This window comes from Pholcus phalangioides, unplaced genomic scaffold (assembly GCF_987345545.1).
Source record: "Pholcus phalangioides strain wild (caught in Gottingen) unplaced genomic scaffold, Ppha-v1.0 ptg000032l_1, whole genome shotgun sequence".
NCBI lineage: Eukaryota > Metazoa > Arthropoda > Arachnida > Araneae > Pholcidae > Pholcus > Pholcus phalangioides.
Genome location: NW_028301622.1, coordinates 3,861,493 through 3,871,239, shown reverse-complemented (window position 1 = coordinate 3,871,239; position 9,747 = coordinate 3,861,493).

Sequence of the window (9,747 nt, the reverse complement as noted above, 5' to 3'; positions counted from 1 at the left end):
AGAAGATTAGTCGAAATTCACCCTGTAGATAGGATGTTCTGTAAGTGCTGATGTGACGTATGTCCTTAACCATCCGTCATGGAGGTATAGTTTCAATTTGAAAAAAATGCTTAAAAGGCGTTCAAAAATTATCCTGTCTCAATTTTGAGAGCAAAAATACAGAAAATATATCGTTATAACGACCCCATCGTTAACGAAATGGACGTTACATTTGGAGTTCGTTATATCGAAAGTATGAAATGCTCCATGAGTTTTCAGGGATTCCATGAACTTGCGTGAAAAAACAATTTAGTCTCCTTTTTTATACTGCTATGGTCTGAATATTGTTTTGAAAATGGCCGAGTCGCATTATTGGTATACGGGTTCCATGGAACATAAAAGGTTAAGATCCCCTGGCTTAGACTATGAACTTTTTCTACTTGAATCATGAAAAATATATAAGACTTTATGAATGGGAAGGGCCCCCAGGATCGCGAAAACTGAGGATTAAGGTATCCTCCCCAACGGGGATACTTAAATAGACCTTGAATAGACCGGAGACCATGAATCTGGGTGACTGAAAGACTCGAGTATCCTGTTCGCCCTCACGTAATACTACTTAAAACACTTTAAACACTCCAATCATGGGCGGAGATACGGGGGGGGGGGGGTGCAGCGTCAAAAGTGGAGTGCACAGATGTAATGTATATATGAATTGACATCATCATAGTGGCTCCCCCCCCCCCCCAGCAATAATGACAGTGCTCCCCAGATTTCCAAGTCTATCTCCGCCTCTGACCTCAATGATGACTGAGGAAAGAGTGTAATAATATTCAAAGGAAGGATTGCTAAGAGCAGGGGGGTGCGTACAACCGTTTCCTCCCACGGGCTGAATATGCAGCATTTTTGCCCTTATTTCATGGGACATTCATGTAATTCTAGCTGTCCGGAGCATTATATAAATATATACACTCACAGATCTTTAAGCTGACCGCACTTTCCCGGGAAAAAAATACGAGACTATATTTAGAGACGTAATTTCCCGTATTTGGGATCCCATTGTTTGCCAAAATGAAGCTGAAGGTAAGCTTTTTAAAAAAGAAGAAAAGAAGCGGGACGATTGAAATAACGGGTGAATACAGGGAAGTCCCAGGCAATCGGGTCATGTTGTAACGATATCCATCTGAGGTATTGGTCAAACATGTACATTTTTTTGGTGAATTAAATCCCTCGTGACATGTCATATATATTGCCTTTAATTTCCACTATTGGTGGAACTTAGACGATAATTTTAAATCCCCCCTTATCGATGCCGATTTTACGTATTTTATGAAATAAATATGACCAGCCTTTACGAGACTATGACTGCTTAACTGCACATGCAGCTCGTAGACGTTCCTCTGTGGAGTTTCTTACAGATCGGTATATAACAAAATATGTTGTATCAGTGGCTTCTGATGTATTTATGTTATAAGATTTATGCTTTTTTTCCGAGTTATGCTGGTGCTGTCATCTTCCTTCCGTATTTTGAAGTGAAGATAATGAATGCTTTAATTTTTATGTTATGTAAGTACACAGTTGAAGACTTGTCTGCCCTCTGCGGAGAGATTTTTTAACCTGTACTACTGATCATTTTTGTAACTTGATCAAATTTCGTTAATCGGTGGGTGTATGTGTGTGTGGACGAGAGTCAGTTGCACTGCTCGTGATGCAAAATATTTCAAAAATACGAATCATACGAACCATTTGACAACTCATCTTTTTGCCTTTTGCTCTTAATGCGTTAGGTGATATTTGAATGTATTCAATTTGAAAGGATTTAGAAAAACACACACACACTTACATGCAGGGCAAATAGAGGTCGGTTGATGCTCCGGGTGCAGAAGTAAATACTGTATTGGTTCCTCAAATATTAGAGTGTGGAGTTTAGGTTTTGCGTGCTTCCCCCCCCCCCCCCCAGAAGTGGGGGGTCCAGTGTGCGCACCCGGTGCGCCCGTCATTGAATACACCTATGCTTATATGCAATTTTCGGATGCTTTTTTAAGGCCTCATTTTCTGCTAGGGACTTCAGATCTGTTTCCTTTTAAACTTAATGAATAATGGTAATTTGATTTTTAAAAAATTATTATATTTACATGCGAGCATTGTACGAATTCAAATGTAATTTCGAAAAAATTATTTTGAACAATTTCCGTATGGTCAGTCGCAACCATTTCCAAAGCTATAGAATGAGCACCTTTGCAAACACTTCTGCTAGCCGCTACTGCTTTGCGAAATAGGGTTTGCTTTACTTTTGCTTGTCATAGCAGTAACCATAAATCGCTTGAATGTAGGTGATGATATGCAGGTAGCCTTTTCAAAGAAAGCCTCTCAATTTCAAAATTCCATTTATTATGAAAAAAAACAGGTAATTATCAGGTTCAATAAATTAATTTTGCAATTAAGAAGTTTGATATTTTAATTTTGAAATTTTTATAACAATTAATTACTGAATAATTAATTTAGTTAATCACAAAAATCTAAATTTCCCCGCCAGTGACTATTTGCCATTGCGAGTCTTAAGAAATATTCCACCTGTTGTTATTGCCACTCCAGGAATGCAATCAAATAAAATAGACGCATTCACTATTGTCTTCAATCGATGATGAGAAAACTTTTTTATTTACAGTAATAACCCCAGAAGGCATAAAATGCACTTATACTGGAATAATAATAACAATAATAATGAATAAATAATAAAGATAATTAGAAATAATAGTCAGAAAGGATAGCATTTCGCATAAGGAGCCAGGTCGAAATCCTCAACAGGGGAAGCAAATCTTACGTAGGAGGCGCATACAAGTTCTGATGGAAGACTGTTCCATATTCTCGACACACGGCATCTATATTCGTGGAAAAAGCAATCTCTTCTGGCCGTTGGTATTATTATTTGGAAGCGATGCCTCCGTAGGTTAACTCGCCTGTCTATGATTTCGAAGAAAGGTTCTCTCGATGGTAGATAAACAATTTGGTGGACTAGTTTGTAGCACATCTTCAGATCTGCAGCGATTCTACGCTATTCCAGTGAGTGTAAACCCAGAAATTGAAGTCTCTGGCAATAAGATAGACCGCTCATGCCAGGTATTCGTTTAGTAAACGACCTCTGTGGCTTTTCGAGGAGCTTTATGTCTTTGATTTTGTAAGGGCTCCGTAGTTGCGAACAAAATAGCAGGTGATCGATTACACTGGTCTGCAAGGTTTTTCTAACATAAATTTAACTTTCTGTAACTAATAATATCTCCTTTCCTTTCCTTGGAAAACATTCTACTAGGGCTATTTTGAGTATTGTAAAATCTTATTTTGCTTTACTTTTTTTCCCCCTACCTACACATTTCTCTGTTATATGCAAAATATACTGAAAAAATGATTATTTATATGGAGATACTGATTTTTGGGAAAAAAATCATCTCTGCCGCTTACGGGACTCAAACCCGAAATCAGTATCTCTACATAAATAGCCAGTTTTTCAGTATATCTTATATTAAGGAAAGAAGAGCACGTCTTTCTCTATATCTTTGTTATGTGTATAAATCCTACTTTTCTTGCCGAAAGCCTTATTGGGAAGGAAAGGTTGAGGTTATATATATGTAACCCTTGAACCTGACCTCCAAAACACCTTGAGTGAACATTTTCACATTTGCTTAAACTCGTCATTCTCCTGCTAGATTCGAACGTCGTTTCATTATGTTCAAATTTATTTTGAGAACGTCCGGGTGCAAAACGCTATTAATTGTTTCAACAATTTGTAGCAATACAGTCGATTGAAAAGTAAGGTATCAGATACATTCGGGATTACTCAAAGTTATGAGTAATCACAAAAACAAAGTTAATCACAAAAATCTAAATTTCTCCGCCAGTGACTATCTGCCACTGCGAGTCTTAACCATAAATGAAGTGTTAAGGGAAAATAATGCGGGAGGGGGGACTTCTTTATAAGATCATTGCACGAGATTTTCTTCCAATATGCATATTATTCCAATGTGCCCCAGATCACGGAAATGATTGCACGTATTCTGCAAGGGTGAAAATGTTGGGAAACTATGATCTATACGTAGTATGGCACATAATGGTTCCATAATACAGACACGCGTCTTTCATAATTCTATCACCACGTCATTGCTATTCATAGTTGCGTGTGCCTTTTTTCCTTGTCAAATATTTCCCACGATCCACGCGTTTCAATTGCGTGTAGTGATATAGTAACGATATTTGCAATAGCTTTCTTTTGGCCGACGCAAATATAGACTGTCACTCCTGGAACACAATTTCTACATTTGTGACAACATTCATTGTTTTCAGAACAGGTGAAGTTTTGTTCTTTCTAGGCGGAAGAAATGGAAGTGAAATGTTGAATGGCATTTGATTGTTCATCAGAACTGGCGTGAGAAGTGTGTAATATACAATGATATTACATCTCCCATATATGTCGTCATCTGATGGCCTATGTCATTTTTAAGCTATTAGTCTATGTACATTTCAACATATATATGCGCTCAGTGAAAGAAATATTCTGTTTCCATAGCTTAAGGGGAGAGCAATCGTCCGGCAAACGAGAGATCAGGCGTTGGAGTGACAGTGATTAATTTTCTTCGTAAAATCATCTCCAAATATAACCAGTCTTTCGAGGAATCTTGTATTATAGCAAGTGGAGGGGGGAAAAAACACACAGTAAACGCGAAAGAATGAAAAAAATTGAACATATGTGGTAGGCTCAATGCACGTCAATGTCCGAGATGAAAAAAAAGGGGAAAAATGGAAAAAAAGGGAAAACAGAAATGCAAATACGGTAAACATGCACAAGAAATGCAAACATCAAGTCCGAGAGAGAAGGAAAAATATATGGAGAACAAAAAATTTTGACATTTTTTTGGGCCGTTCCAGTATTACGTCAGGAAATTTTTAGCCATTTTTGACCTCTCCCCCCCCCGTCAGTAAAAGTCAGAAAAACCCTGACCCCCTCTCCCCCTCTTGTCAGCAAAATTTCGTCAGCACTGCCCCTACGCGTCTTAACGCATATTGGTTGGATCAGAAACGTACGCAGGGGGGGGGGGCATAGGGGGCTCGTGCGCTCCTCCTCCCCCCCAGACGAAAAAAAAAATTTTATGCAAAAAATATTTTTAAAAGAAATTGAAATTTCGAAATAAAATACCCTTATATGTTATTAGAATCAATTCCTGTTCATTTCAATGCTATTTCAAGAACTCAAAATTTCTCTTTAAGAAATTCATTGCGACCCACCCTTTAAGCCATATATGGTGAACCCTTGACCCACAGACCAAATGTGGCCCTGAAGGTTATCTGATGTGGCTTGCTCCACTCAAACCTAATTTTACAAAAATGAACTAAGCGGCACATTTACAAATCGCTTAAATGACCCGTGGCACAATTCCAGAGCATTTAAGTTGCCCGTGGCACATTATTCAGATCACTGAAGTAGGCTGGTAGTACATTCCAAAATCGCTTAAGTAACCCGCGACACAGTTCCAGAACACTTAAACGATCCGTGGCAGATTTAGCGATCCCTTGAGTGACATGTGGCACAGTTTTAGAGCACTTAAGCGCCCCCACACAGTGTGGTTCTACATCACTCAAGTTACCCGTGGAACATTCCCAGATTACTTAAGTAATCCGTGGCATAATTACGGATTGTTTGAGCAATGCGTGGCACAGTTCCAGAGGAAACATTTTCAGAGCACTTCAAGGATCCGTGAAACATTTAGAGATCATTAAAGTGCCTCTGTAGGGGACTTATGAATAGGTAGAATGTTAGTTCAGGTGCCCAATAACTATCGAAAGGTTTCTTCCGTTTTTGGTGTACCGAATAAGAGGCCATTAAGAACATTTCATGAAGGGTGGTTGATGATGTAAGCAACATCTAACCCCCCCCCCCCCCACCGTGCTGACGTAATACTTGAATGACCCCTTTGCACAATATCGGTGCGATCATTAAATTTGGGCTATTGATGCCGATCTGTTCTGGTCATCGATCTAGTCACCGTGTGGAAGGCAGAGAGGTCCTCACAACTTTCATCAGACTCGAAGAGATTCAGTTTTTCAGAACAGAGCGACAGGTTTTTCCTCCAGAAAATTGATTAGTCTGATGATATGAGCCCAGTTTTTAGTTTGTATCACTTGACGTTTTTCTAGACAGACATTTTTTAGATTGATCGGGAGCTGGTGATAGGATGCAGTTCTAGGACAATAGCAAATATAGTGAAGAAATGCACCGATTTTCCCGCAAGCACATAATTTATTTTTAGATATTTTAAATCTCATTAGGTAATACGGAAAAGGGCCATGCTCATTGCCATTTCTCTAATCCATGGTTTTGGTCTTATTTATGATTTGGAATACTTTTCTGGCTCGTTGGTCATCATTTCATCTGGACTGACAATGACAAGTTTCTTTCGCTGCACAAAGTATCTTGTGTTTTGCATGCGACTAAGGGGCGTTCAAGTATTACGTAAGCAAATTTTTAGCCATTTTTGACCCCCCCCCCCTCCGTCAGCAAAATTTCGTCATCAGCTCTGCTCCTCTGAATCCTAACTCATATTTTCATAAAGGGTGGTTGATGACGTAAGCATTATCCAAACCCCCCCCCCCATCGAGGATGACGTAATACTCGAACGACCCCTAAGGAGGAGGAATATCAGAGTTCATATTTTCTGTGTAAGTAGCTGTATTAGCAAGTGCGTCTGCTAATTCATTCCCTTGATTACCCACATAGGTCCTGGTCCATGAGATGAAAGTGTTGGGCTTTCGGTTTGTTTGTTCCTCAAAGAAAGAGGGAGATATATCACGTAATCCAAAGAGCCTCATTAATGAAAACCTCATTACTGAAAAATTCTTAATATAAAACCTGGGCAGCGCTGGGTATAATAGCTAGGTATAATAAAAAAGCGCTGGGTATAATAAAAAAGAGAGATAAAAGATGGCGTGTGAAAGCGATCGAGTAAGATTGTCCTCAAGAGTTTACGTTCTTATATATATACACTGCTGGCCACCCAAATTGCAACACCAAGAAAGACAAGAGATATCGCAACAATATTTATTTTGTAGATAACATGTTGACCAAGCATCAAATGATTAAATTTATAGACTTCTGTGAAGTGTGGTTCCTGCCAAAATCAGTAGCCAGAGTAGCCGCCATTGTTGGAGATCACCGCTGCCACACGCCTCGGCATTGATTCAAAGAGACTTTGGATGTGTTCTTGGGGTACAGCAGACCAAGCAGCTTCCACGCGTTGCCAAAGTTGATCTGGTGTGGCAGCTGGGGTTATAATCTGGGTCAATCGTTGAGCAACCATGGACCACATGTTTTCTATCGGCGAAAGATCCGGAGAGCGAGCTGGCCAGGGAAGCAATTCAATCTGGCGATTGACGAAGAACCTTTGGACAATGCGTGCCACGTGTGGTCGCGCATTAACCTGATGAAATCAGCCATATTTCAACAGGATAATGCGCGACCACACGTGGCACGCATTGTCCAAAGGTTCTTCGGCAAGCCCTGAAGGTATGGAAGGACAACTGGCTCCAACACCTCGGAGATGTAGCGCTGGCTTTTTAAAGTACCGGCAATGCGTACTAGAGGAGTGCGAGAGTGATATCCAATACCGCCCCATACCATAATACCCGGTGCAGGACCAGTGTGGCGGTGCATAACGCAGCTGTTCAGCATCCTCTCTCCACGGTGTCTCCAGACTCGAATCCGACCATCGTGGTGTTGCAGACAGAAGCGTGACTCGTCAGTAAAGACAATTTCATTCCATTGTGCCGTCCACATCCTTCTTTCATCGCACCATTGGCGGCGGAGACGTCTGTGGTTCTGCGTCAAGGGTAGACGAAGCAATGGACGTCTTGCGGACAGACCACTCTGCTGTAAACGGCGTCGAATGGTACGCGCAGACACTGGATGATGCGGTACAGACTGAATGTGCTGTGCTATGGTTCGTGATGTGGCTGAGCGATCCGTCACTGCCATACGCACAATACGCCTGTCATCACGTGAAGTGGTGCACTGAGGTGGATGCGATCGAACACGGCGGTCCGTCGTACCCTCCTGCATCCAACGATCACATATCCGCATTACAGTTGTTTGGTTTCGTCCAACACGACTACCGATTTCCCTGAAAGATAATCCACAATCTCGGTAGGCCACTATCCTTCCTCTGTCGAACTCGGATACTTGATCAAAAGATGATCGCTGTTTTCTACGAGGCATAATTTATCGTTTTTTTGAAAAAAACCACAAGAAAAACACAATTGCCGTACTTCAAATCGTCGAAATCTCCAAGCCTTAAATAGCGCTTTGAAGTGGCACCACAGGCACGCGTGATGTGCGTCTGCGCTGAAATTCTAATCATTTGCATATCTCACCTCCGCTGATGCATGTTGCAAATTTCATATTATTTGCATGCTTCCTTCAGGGTGTTGCATTTACGGTGGCCAGCAGTGTATATATATATATATATATACACATATATCCTAATTATTTTATTAATAAGTTCCTGTTTGTCGTTATGAGTGCTCACTATTCGAAGAACCCAAGGTCACTACAGCTACCATACCGAGAGAGAAAAATATAACTGTGTTTATCTTCTGGGTGGGGGGGGGGGGGTTCCCCATATAATCCCACACACACACGTGTGCGCGTGATATTTGTATTTGCAATCAGAGAACATTTCTGTAGAAAATATACAATATCACATATAACTGTGCTTATCTTGTTACAAAATTCAGCGTCGGACACCGCTTGTATATTCTCGACGATGAAAATATGAAGGAATATTTCAAGAGTCCCGTTACTTTTGTTGCGTTAGACCAGCGTGCAATATCGAGAGTGACTTCATCGCGTTGGATATTTCGTCGCTAATACGTCAATATCCTTGTGTGAGGAGCATCATATAAATATATGTTTCTGTCTAGATCATTCCCAGAGCCCATCTGTTATGAAAACTCTGACGTTGTACCCGGACACCTGATTATAATCGCATTATATATACTTTCTCGACTGCTATGAAACGCCATAATTTTTGTTATTCATCAATATATTCATTTGTTCCAATGTATACCGCCGGTGAATCCACTAGTGCGCAACTGAACTTTGTATGTTCAAGTGAACTTTGTAATTTCTCCGTACTAGATCTCATCATTAGGACTATAATATCCAAATCTAAATATGTCTCTAACTGGCAATGAAAAGTCTCCCCATCTCCTTCAGTCTTGTGATGTTATTAATACCAGCAATTGATCAATATCGATAATACCCACTTACATATTTATAGTTCATTGGACCTGAATTTGTACATGTATCCTGTTTTTCATGTTCTATTTTCAGATTCGGACCTATGAAAAAAAAAAACCCTTCCAACAAAAGACAAGATGAGAGAAGAAGTTGGTGTTGCAGATTGACTGATGGTTGGGGACGGAGTACAGTGATGAAGGCGGATGGCTCGGGATGTTTTCGTTGGCCTCCTGCGGGCAATTCGCCCGGGCTCCTTGGCGGGGGTTTCCGGAGACTTTGGTGGGTGTGATTGCAGCGAGTCGGAGACGATGGGGGCCCCGGCGGGGTTGGGTCCTGTGGCTTACGGGCCGGCGATGCCTGCCGGGCCCGGACATCAAGAGAGTTTTTCTAGCATGGCCCAGCCGCTAGGTAATCTGCTTCAGAACTGCGTAATGTTTGGTGTTAGTGTCTGTAGTCCTTTGCGTGGGTCGGAGGTCGGCCCGTGG